The sequence below is a fragment of the Triticum aestivum genome, chromosome 3B (assembly GCF_018294505.1).
Source record: "Triticum aestivum cultivar Chinese Spring chromosome 3B, IWGSC CS RefSeq v2.1, whole genome shotgun sequence".
Taxonomy (NCBI): domain Eukaryota; kingdom Viridiplantae; phylum Streptophyta; class Magnoliopsida; order Poales; family Poaceae; genus Triticum; species Triticum aestivum.
This window is the reverse complement of record NC_057801.1, coordinates 610,906,601-610,917,608: the sequence shown is the minus strand read 5'-3', so window position 1 is coordinate 610,917,608 and position 11,008 is coordinate 610,906,601.

Sequence of the window (11,008 nt, the reverse complement as noted above, 5' to 3'; positions counted from 1 at the left end):
GGCTTATATTGAAAAGTAAAAGACAAGCGTGCCACAGTCGGACGTCTGAGCGACATCACAGAAAGGGCTTATATCAAAAGTAAATAACAAGCGTGCCACAGTCGGGCGTCTGAGCGACATCACAGAAAGGGCTTATATCAAAAGTAAATAACCGGTGTGCCACAGTCGGACGTCTGAGCGACATCACAGAAAGGGCTTATATCAAAAGTAAATAACAGGTGTGCCACAGTCGGACGTCTGAGTGACATCACAGAAAGGGCTTATATCAAAAGTAAATAACAGGTGTGCCACAGTCGGACGTCTGAGCGACATCACAGAAAGGGCTTATATCAAAAATAAATAACATGTGTGCCACAGTCGGATGTCTGAGCGACATCACAGAAAGGGCTTATATCAAAAATAAATAACAGGTCAGTCCATCCATAAGAATAAACTTTTAACCGGACTCAACACTCATGTAGTTCACCGGAGTTTTGTCACTGAGACTGACATTTGACAAGATAAGATGATCACAGTACTTGGACATGTACAATATGGTTCAAGGGATTTTTGACTCTGCAGAGTTTGTACTAACTGCCCACAGCCAACGGATTTCCGTAGTCACGAATGACTAGTTTCGTTTATGGTATTTCGGTAGAAACACATCTAACCAGTACACACCCATTCCACCTCACGATGCCAGGAATCACCCTTGACAACATCCAAGAAAAACTTTGAGATGGGGAGGTCACAACCTCGAATAGCATGGGATCAAATTTCTGTACGCGCGCTCTAAGGGGTGCCCCCCTCTCGGTCCCAACCGGAAACACCCATGCCCCCTGACCGGATGACGGGCTTTAATCCAGGGCCATGGAACCCTCATCCCGGCCTCTCTATTTGGTGTGTACCAGGAAGGTGGTTTGCAACTTACTAAGCCATATTCCTTGCGGAAAACATGTGGTAGTACCGAAAAGGAAATGAATGGGAATGTGACTTGATTCACGTTGACACTGAAGTCAAATAGTCTGGCGTAAGACTGGCATGCCACAACACTGCCATCTTACCCATTCTCATCCATCACATGGCCATGCAAACTTATATCCAACAACATATGGATTTCCGAAATTCACTTGCCTTATATTTGCATGAAATATGACATTTTACGAAATGCTCATAAACATGTCATGAACATACTAAAATGCAAACATGCAACAACCACTCATCATATCAAAAGTTCAAACATGCTTGCCTGGTTCGGAGTAGTCGGAGTCTAACTGGGTGAAGTTCGCAGCTCCGTCACCTCCTCCGGTATCTACGGTATAAGAAAAATACGTACGTAACGTAAATACCGCGAGGTGCACAAAAGTATTCCAAATATTTCTCAAATAAACCTGATAAAAAACTAGATAAAATTTTAAAGAGGACAGAAAAAGAATCAAACAAAAATCCTTCTCTGTTTAAAAGTTATAAGGGTTTTAATTCAGGGACCTTTCTGTAATGAAACAGAAAATTCTCAGGGGGCTGAGCAGAAAAGTCCAGAAAACGATTCGGATTAGAAAGCGCATTTGCCAGAATACGCTTTCAGAAAATGGTTCGAAAAAAAGAACAGAGAGGCTGACGGGCGGGTCCCACCCGTCAGGTTTGAATATTCAAACGAGGGAGACGGGGCTCGTAGGCGCCCGAGAGCTGCCGTGGTCGCCGGCGGCAATTCACGGCGAGGCAGGGGGATCAGGTGGTACCTCCATGTTCAGTGCGTCCTTCCGCATCGGTGGGTGGTGGTGGTGGTCGCCGGCGAGCACCACGTCGACGGCAGCCCTTGCTTCGGCGGATGGTGGTTCGGGTAGTCGTGGGCCTCGTCGGAGAGAGCTGCTGGGGTCAAATCGGAGTGGGGGTTAGTCTCCTAGAGGTGTCATGAGGCTACGGGCAAGTCTAGGGCGGTGGAGGAGCTCTCACCAAAGAGAACGCTGCCAGAGCCCGAAGCGGACGGAGGTGGCCGGAGTTGAGTAAGAAGGGCCCCTCGAGGCTCTTCCAGTGGCTGGGCGGGGTCTGGTGAGGTGGTGGAGATGTGCGGGGTCGAGAGCGAGCTCGGAGGCGCTATTTATAGCCGGCCCGAGGCGGTTGCCGTGAACGGGATAAGTCCAGTGAGCGATTAAGGCGGCGCTGTGGCTGGACGGTTGGTTTAGGGGCTTGAGCATCGTCTAGACGGAGTACTGATTCCATCTCGGTGCCTAACTCAGCAAGGTAGGGGCGGTTACGGCCTGTCCCCAACGGAACGGCCGTACGGCACGTCGGCGGCAGAGAGCGCGCCCTGAGCGTGCCAGGCCACGGCGACGGTGCTGCAGGCATGCGCTGGCAAGGGAGACGGCCACGCGGAGCTCCCAGGTGGCTTGGGTGGTGCCGAACAGCGTTGTGCCGCAGGGTGCCCCCTGTCGGCCGCCACGGGAGGTTCTGCCGCCGCGGAAGACGCCGGCGCAGGCGGGCCAGGGTGCCACCGACGCCAGGAACCAGCCAAGTGTGCGTGCGGTGCTCCGGACATGGAGGAGGGGCCGTGCGCAACGCGCCAGGCGCACAGTTGACAGGTGACTGAACACTGACGAAGAAACGACACTGAACTTTCTGAAACTCTGAATTTTTCGGAAAATGCATAGTAACAGTGTTGGCCAGGTGTTCGACCAAATGATTCTGGTATGTGGGAGGTTCTCCTTGAGCTGATTTATGGTGGGGTGGCCTCTCATTGCATCTGGGGGCTGCCTGAATTTTGGTAGAATTTTCGGAGAAGATGAGATATGAATTTCACCAAATTTGACAAATCTGGTCCAAACTTGCAGAGACTGAAATTTAAAATATTTGAAAAGAAGAAGAGTGGATCTTGATGATTCTAGGTTGTGGGTACTAAGGACTATCCAGAGGAGTTGGTTTGAGATCAAAACCCAAAGGAAATTAGGCACTTCCTTTGTAGAGCATTTAGGCTTTGAAATAATGGCAGAATTGTTTTGAGGAGAAAAACAAAAGGATAAAAATCCAAAAATGGATTTAACTTGTTGGGACAGAATGTTTGGATTTCCCTAAAGTGGAAGGAGGGATTTTTGGGAGAATTTTACCACAAGAGGCATGGTAAAAACAAGAATGGATCAAAACCAAAGAACAACCCAAAACCAAAAAGGTTTCTTTTTGAAGAAATTAAATCCAAGAAATGCTTTTGAGAAGAAAAACTCAGAAGAGTGGGTTTTTTAAGAAGGGTTTAAATGACCTTCTTCAAACCAAGCAAGGCTTTTGCTGCAAACAAAAACAGCAAAATTTTTGGAGTGTCACACCACACCCATGCGGGTACAAGGTGGAGCTCATTTCTGTACGAAATGGCAGCCCACATGCTAATTTGAACGCGTGTAGCGGTTGTTTACCTACGGAGGTCGTGTACCACGCGTGCACGAAACAAAGTTCGACTTGATGCATTGGCGCGTTATTTTTAAATAAAGTTATATTGCACAATGGCACGTACACATAATATAAAATGATTTTTATGGAGAAATAGGTAGTCTGCTCCACTATATACAATGGAGCCTGCCTGCCTGGTTTACCTCTCTTCAAAGTATCTCACATAAGGCTGCAGTGGCCTCTCTCTCTCTCTCACTGTTGGTCACTGATCCGGTCGCATCCTGTCCGCCGGCGGAAAGGGAGGATGTGCATCGTTTCTTCGTTCGACGGCGCCGAGGAAGCACGTCCCCATCTGCGGTACACGTCGTTCTCTCTGACCAAGCTCCGGCGCGGTAGGGCCTACACCACCTGTTCACTGCCGCAGTATGGGCAGATTCCGCTCGCCGCCGCTCACCTAGTTACATCCTGACGACCTCCAGGTATCCCCTCCGGCCTTGCTCCACTGCCCGTCTTCCCACGTCGCTGCATGTGGATCTTCCATAGTTCTTTGCCCAAAACGTAGCTCGTCCGGCGTACTTTCCATATTGCAATCTCGTCCTCACACGTTTTAGACAAACACAACTGTGTTGTTATCTTTCCTTAGGACAAGGAATATGCTTCTTTTTTGTCGTTGCATGTGTCATCAACTGTTATTGGCCAGTAATTGTTTCCTTTCTACCTCTTTTTTGCAAATAGGGCTATCTATTTCACCTTGTTTCTATTGCGACCTTTTGGTGAACTGCACAAATCACTTTTTTCATAAGAGTGTTTTGTGCCATTGTACTAAAATGACACACAAGCAACGTCTCTACATTTCAGTGCGACTGCACAAAGGGAGATTGGTTTTTCTCTATCCTCCTCATCCAACTCCAAGCCTAATCTTCTCCAACTAGTTAGTCTTAAGAGAGACTGCAAAGGTGACCGGCTTCTATTTGTGTGTTTATTGTTTCATTAGCAGTCCTCTATTATCATAATCACACTTAATATCTTTGGAACAGGGACACCCAGCTCTATTTTAGTGGAACTGCACAAAATGATCGGAATGTTGCATGCTCCAGACAGCTACTTTTTTCCCAACATGCCTTGTTGATTTAGACAGAGCTGGGGGGGACGTTGCTGCCAATGAAATCATGGATCAATTTTAATTTAACACCTTCTCACAACTTTGTCTTCAGTTGTGATGTAAATATTAGCTCTGATCTGCTAATAATTGAGATGCATTAGCAAGGAAGTTAGTTTTTCATTGTTTCCGAAAGAGAATCGATGGCAAAACACACGAAACAAAAGATAAAAGCTCACACCGTTGTACAATTTCATGTCGCTGGAAAATTATTTGTATAGTACGTCAATTATGTAAACAAATGTTGGAAGCTTGATAGCATTGCCAGAAGCCTCTTCAGCATCCGGGTCCTTGTGCCATGCACAAAATTATACTCCTTCGTTCCTAAATATTTATCTTTTTACAAATTTCAAATGAGCATGTTTTAGAGTGTAGATTCACTCATTTTGCTTCCTATGTGTACTCCCTCCGTTCCTAAATATTTGTCTTTCTAGAGATTTCAACAAGTGACTACATACGGAGCAAAATGAGTGAATCTACACTCTAAAATATGTCTATATACATTCGTATGTAGTAGTCCATTTGAATCTCTAAAAAGACAAATATTTGAGTAGTCACTCGTTGAAATCTCTAGAAATACAAATACTCTGGAGTATATTTAAGAACCGAGGGAGTAGTGCACAACCACATGAGAGACTCATCCCAGTCATCATGCCGCATTAATACTGAGTAATGAGCTGTCAAATCATAAGCCCCACCTTTCCCACTGTAAGTTGCTTGGAACAAGCAACCATCAATATGCTCTTCTTTGAATCCGCTCATACTACTCCATCCGTCACTGTTTATAGAGCACGCTTCAGAAAAAGAAAAAACCTCGGGGACCAGGGCGACTAGCGATCAACCTGAAAAATAGCATTGGTAGTTACAGCACGGCGTCTATTACTAGAGGAAATAATGCGTACACAGATGCATGCAGTGCTTCCACCCCGGGTACACACATGCATGCACTTACTCCACTCCGTAGTACATCGAGAGAAAATGTTGACACACGAACACGTCACCGTGTACCCTCGACGCCGGGGGTGATGCACCGCAGCTCACGTCGAAGGAGACCCGACCGACAACGCGATACGCAAGAAAGTCAGCGGGCGCTTTTGTAGACCAGAAGCCCCGCTTGCCCGGGAGGGACCCCGTCAGGGCTCGCGGCGGCTATGGGCTGCTCCAGGTCGATTCGCTCGCCCCTAGAGCCTCGTGGATCCGTAGCCCTCCAGCATGAAGAACTAGCAAAGAACCAGAAGACAGATACAAGGGAGAGACAAAAAGTAGATGAACACGAAAAAGTAGTAGATTGATTTATTCGATTGTGTGTTGTTCAATCGGCCGTCACCCCTTAGGTATATAAGAGGCGGCTGGACTTCCCGTGCTAGAAAAAGGTTTGGATTCACGTCCAAAACCCTAGTCAAATTCGGATTGGTTTTATCCGAACTTTCCAAAACTGTTCGGTCTAAAACTGGCTGCATCTTGCGGGTCTTTTTTGTGGTGCCAAACGACTTCGGATGGAAACGAGTCAAAAAGCAATCTTGACCATTTCGACGAGACGAACAACTTTAATGTTGAATGTTTTTTCATCAGAGGTAATCTCGAGGGTCAAATTGCTCACACAAAACAGCTAATTATTCACGAAGTTTATCAGACATACCCACATATGTGTCTGGTTCCGGGCGTCATATTTTGCTCACTGGAGGGTCGGGCTGTACGAGCTCTAACGTTTACATACGACCTCGGATTGGGACGACCTTTATATCAAAATCGATTGTTTCGACGAGACGCACAACTTTCTTGTTGAAACTTTCTCCACTCGAAGCGATCCTAATTGAGTTTCTAGCCATTCGTTAATCTGGTGTCGACATGAGTATCTCTAAACTTGTCATAGCTTTTACATCCGAGCTCCGTTTTAGACCATCTTCATATTTATCTTGATCTTCTCGAAAGAGAGCCATCTCATGGTGACTTTCAATAGTAAGTTTGAATTAATCTTGACATAGCTTCAAGCCACTCTTTATAAACGTGCCAGTTTTGAGCGTCAACACATGCCCCCTATTTTTCGGCAAAGCTAGCATGCCGAAAAATAACTTGTACCAAGTTTGTTCTAAGGACGATGTCAACACTCCATCGGCCATTTATATGTTCTTAGGACGATAAGTATATATCGGCCATGTCCTGTGTGAACTTTCTGATGCAAACTTGGGTGAAACCCTCTCAGCTTCATTAACAATCTGGTGATAAAGTTCCATAGATATGTATCTCAAGGTCATCCTCCGAACCATATTGTTCACCCTTTTGCTAGAATTTTGTAGATAATCAACAATAAACTTTCTCCAATCCTTACTTTCGCCTGCATAAAAATTTCATTAGTGGCCGAAGTTGCTGGCTCCGGTCCGGCCTTACTTAGATTGGCGAGACAAAAACATCGGCTCATGAGAAATATGTGATACACCGTGATCAACACAGCAGCCTGATGTTTGTGCACCAACTCATCTACTCTTGAATTTTTATGTCTAGATATATGAGCAGTAGTAAAGTATTCCAAGTTGAAAATCATACCTAGACATGTATCAATCATAAACAATAGGTGATTCGTCGAAACATGAGTAAACCTGAGACAATTGTTGCATTTACAACGAATCACCAGAAGTCTCAATATGCACGGCACATATAGCAAATGGAGTTTCTAGCACGAATAGAAAAGTCATATTCGGCCTGATTATTTGTGCAAGATATTCTAAGCGGCATGAGACTTTAAAAATAGCACCTTAAGGAGATATATAAACAATATCAATATACTAGCCATTGCTTTAAAACCAGACCAACCAAATACAATCTCCATGGTACTAGAGAGACAAAAGCAATATAAAAAATGCTCATAATCAGTTTGATGCCCAACAGTAGCTAGCATTTGGCTTGTTCCTTCTCCAATATGACTAAGGACGATGTTACCATACCGCACCGGCAATGTCCAGATAATGTCTTTGGGCGATAAAATATTATCAGTCACATATCTTTGCCTCCAGGGCATGCATAAACCACCCACCAAAGTTTGTAAAGCCGAAATAAAATGGAACTATAAATCTAATCATGAACTACAGGAATTTCGGCTCTTAGATTAGTAATAATATTGCAATTAATCAAAAGTATAGTGACTTGGTGATATCCTTCCATGATGTAAATAATTATAATGCATCAATGGATCAAAACAAACCCATGCGGGGTAACCAATCATACCTGGTGGAGAACTGCATGACAAAGGCATTGATGGCATGGTTGAAGAATACGAACGATGTGCCAGCCGAAGATTTTTCTTATGTGATATGAACCTTTGGCTTACCTGCTTGTTGGTTTCATTCTTCCCTTTCTTTATTTCCGTCGATTTCTTTGCAACAGAATCTTGCATATCATTCTTGTCCTTGCAGCTCTCCTTTGGAACCCATGACATGTTCTTGTTTTTTAGCTCTTCTGCACTAAGCCTTTGCAACTTTCTCTCTTGCCATCTTGATAAGCCGAGTGGGCATCCCGGCTGTAACTTCTGTTCTTGCTTTGGCAACTCTTTCTTGACCTTGGGCACTTTCAAGTTTGCACATTCAGATTTGGCACTTTTATCTTCAACAATTAATTGTTTTATCTCTTCGCCTTTTGTAGCCAAGATCAATTTGTCCGGCTCTTTGTTACTTGAAACTGAATCTGAAGTAGCACACTTGCGACCATCTTTTTTCACCCGATAAACTTGCTTGGTCACCTCTTTCTTATCCCTTGAGCTCCGGACCGATTCTTTTTTATTGAAGCGGTCTTTGGCATGTGATTGTTGATCAAATGATGATCCTCTTGGAGCTGCATAATTTTGGTGAGATGATCTATAATAAGATGGATAATGTGTCCATGAATCATACCTGTCCCATGATGAATCAGCATAGGGAGGTGTCCATGACATTGGCATTGGCGTCCCAAAAGTAGAATATGTATCTTCTGCATTGAACTTCTCTTTTCGCCAATCTCGATTATTACACTTACGCCTTGGGGATGATTTTGATGCTTTTGCACTACTTGGCCAATAAGCACATTTTTCTTCGCTCTCTTTTTGATATTTTTCCAATAACTGAGCGAAGGTAAATTTTGATTTCCTCCTCTTGTGCTTACCGCTGCCTTTGTCCTTTTTTGCATTGCCGGGATCGATCTTTGGATTTTCTTGTTTCCCCCCAGTGCTAGGCATACTCGTCATAACTGAGATGGACTGTCTGTCCTCAAGATTGTTGACTTGAGTAATTTTCTCGCTCGACAACTCGGTCTCATCAATTTCAGTGTGTACCTGTCTGTCATTGGGTGAGCCGGCTTGATGCAGCCGAGTCATAACTTTGTCATCAGAGTTAATCATAGCCATCTTATCATCTACGTGCGTCTCGTCAAACTTCAATCGTCCTTGGATGGCTGATTGCGTTAGTTGCTGAAACATATCGCAGCTTCCAACGTTTTGCTCAAACGAGTTCTGCTCTGGCTCCTACCCCGACGGTTCGACATGATGATCTTCTATGATAATTGGATTAGATGGTGATGCACCAACAATGTGATCATCTTTGTCCGGACTGATGGTACATCGTATATATTTCAGCCGATATTTTGATATCGGCTTTGGAATTAAGTAACCAAGTGACGGTGAGTTAACGTCATCCGACTCGGCTATGCATTGTTTTCCATCCTCCTTTTCCGATGCTTTTGAATCAACTATCTCGAAGGACTTTGGACCTGGATTTATGTTTCTGCAACCAAAACAATTACGGAATATACGTCTCATTTGAGACCAAATGTTAGCCAGGCATGAAACAAGCAAAGCTACCCATATGAACATAATTTTAAGTCGGCATAATGGGAAAAGCTTTGGTTGCGATGAGTTATCACTACCAGTCTCTATGAATGATACCATGTGTTGACTATGATGATTAGTGACAAGATCATTCCTAACAAACAGATTACTCATTTCGATTGGTCTTTCAAAATTAATTATAATCTTACTAACAGGTGCATCAACAATATGACTTTGACCGAATCGAAAATTGAATAAACTATCTGCTAGGTGTACCTTTGTGAAGACGTTGGAAGGAAGAGATGGTTGCACCACTGGAACAATACCTTGCTCCACTTCTGAATAATTCTCCAATGCCTTGTCCTCTTTTTCTGGATCTCATGCTTCATCATTCGGATTGTCTGAGTAGATTTCACTCGGATTGCCTGAGTATATTTCAGTCGGATTGCCCAAGTGGATTTCACTCGGATGCTCTTTGTCAGTTGAACTTTGCTCGACTGCATTTTCTTGTTCTTGATGTTCATCATTAATGGAACTGTGTTTGGCCATATTACTTTGTTCTTGATGCTCATCAATATTTTTGACACGAAACTCATAGGGTAGCATGTAAGCTCCCTCACATCTAGAAAAGTTGAGGACAGCCAATTTGCTGCGTTTGGTGTTCCTTAGCTCGGTGAATCTTGCATCATCTATTTTGGTACACCTGTGAATAATTGGCTTGATGCAATTGGTATTAGCCAGCAATGCACTTGGCTGGCATGGTGTACTTGGCTGGAACGATGCACTCGGCTGGCTCGATGCAACGCACTCGACCCTAAACGTCTCAGTGCTCAACCCAGTTTCAATTGAATCCACCATTGTCTTGTCACTAAAGGAACCGTTCAACTCAGCTGTAGACGACTTAGTCATATTTGACTCGGTTTCAATTGAATCAACCGTATTAGCCGAGTGAACCCTTTCTTGCTGATTTTCCTGCAAAGCTTCTTTCTTGGCTTGCCTCAGCATCATAGAGGAGCCATCATGATTGCTAAATGGAAGAAGGGACTTGACATATTCTTGCAAATATTCCTCTCCACGCCTCTTCTTGAGTGCTTCATAAGCTTGTCGATATTCTGCTGGTAATTCCTCAAGAGTTGGTGTAGTAAAGCCATTGACGCTATTCCCTGTGAGAGTTGGCTTGACCCCGTCCATTCGGGCGACATATTTTTCTTTAAACTCAGCCATGCTTGGATCGGCTTGCCCCCCAATACTTTTACGATCTTTCGGCAATGAATTGATGTTGCCGAAATTTTGCGATTGTATAGGGGGTGTATAACATGATGCAATGATAGGTGAAGACATGTGTACTATTGTTGAATATTTTCTCACGCCAATTTGATCAATCGGCAACACTTCGTCTTCTTTCAAAACCCTAGCTCTTATTGCCTCATAATCAGGAACCAATCCCTTTTCATGCTGCTCAAGGCAAATAGTACTAATCTTCTTATTTTGGGCTAAACTTTTTAATGCGGCCAGAGCCACCTCATCTCCTGCAATATTAGGCACATATGCTCCTGCAGAATCACCATTCACTTGGCCAAGGTGACCCGAGTCATGAATATGTTTAGTTTTATATGCCACTGGACAATTAATATCACGAGGTGTAGTATATGATGTTTGAGGATAACCGGCCAAATAGCTAATGGAAGCATGGCCGATTCCCC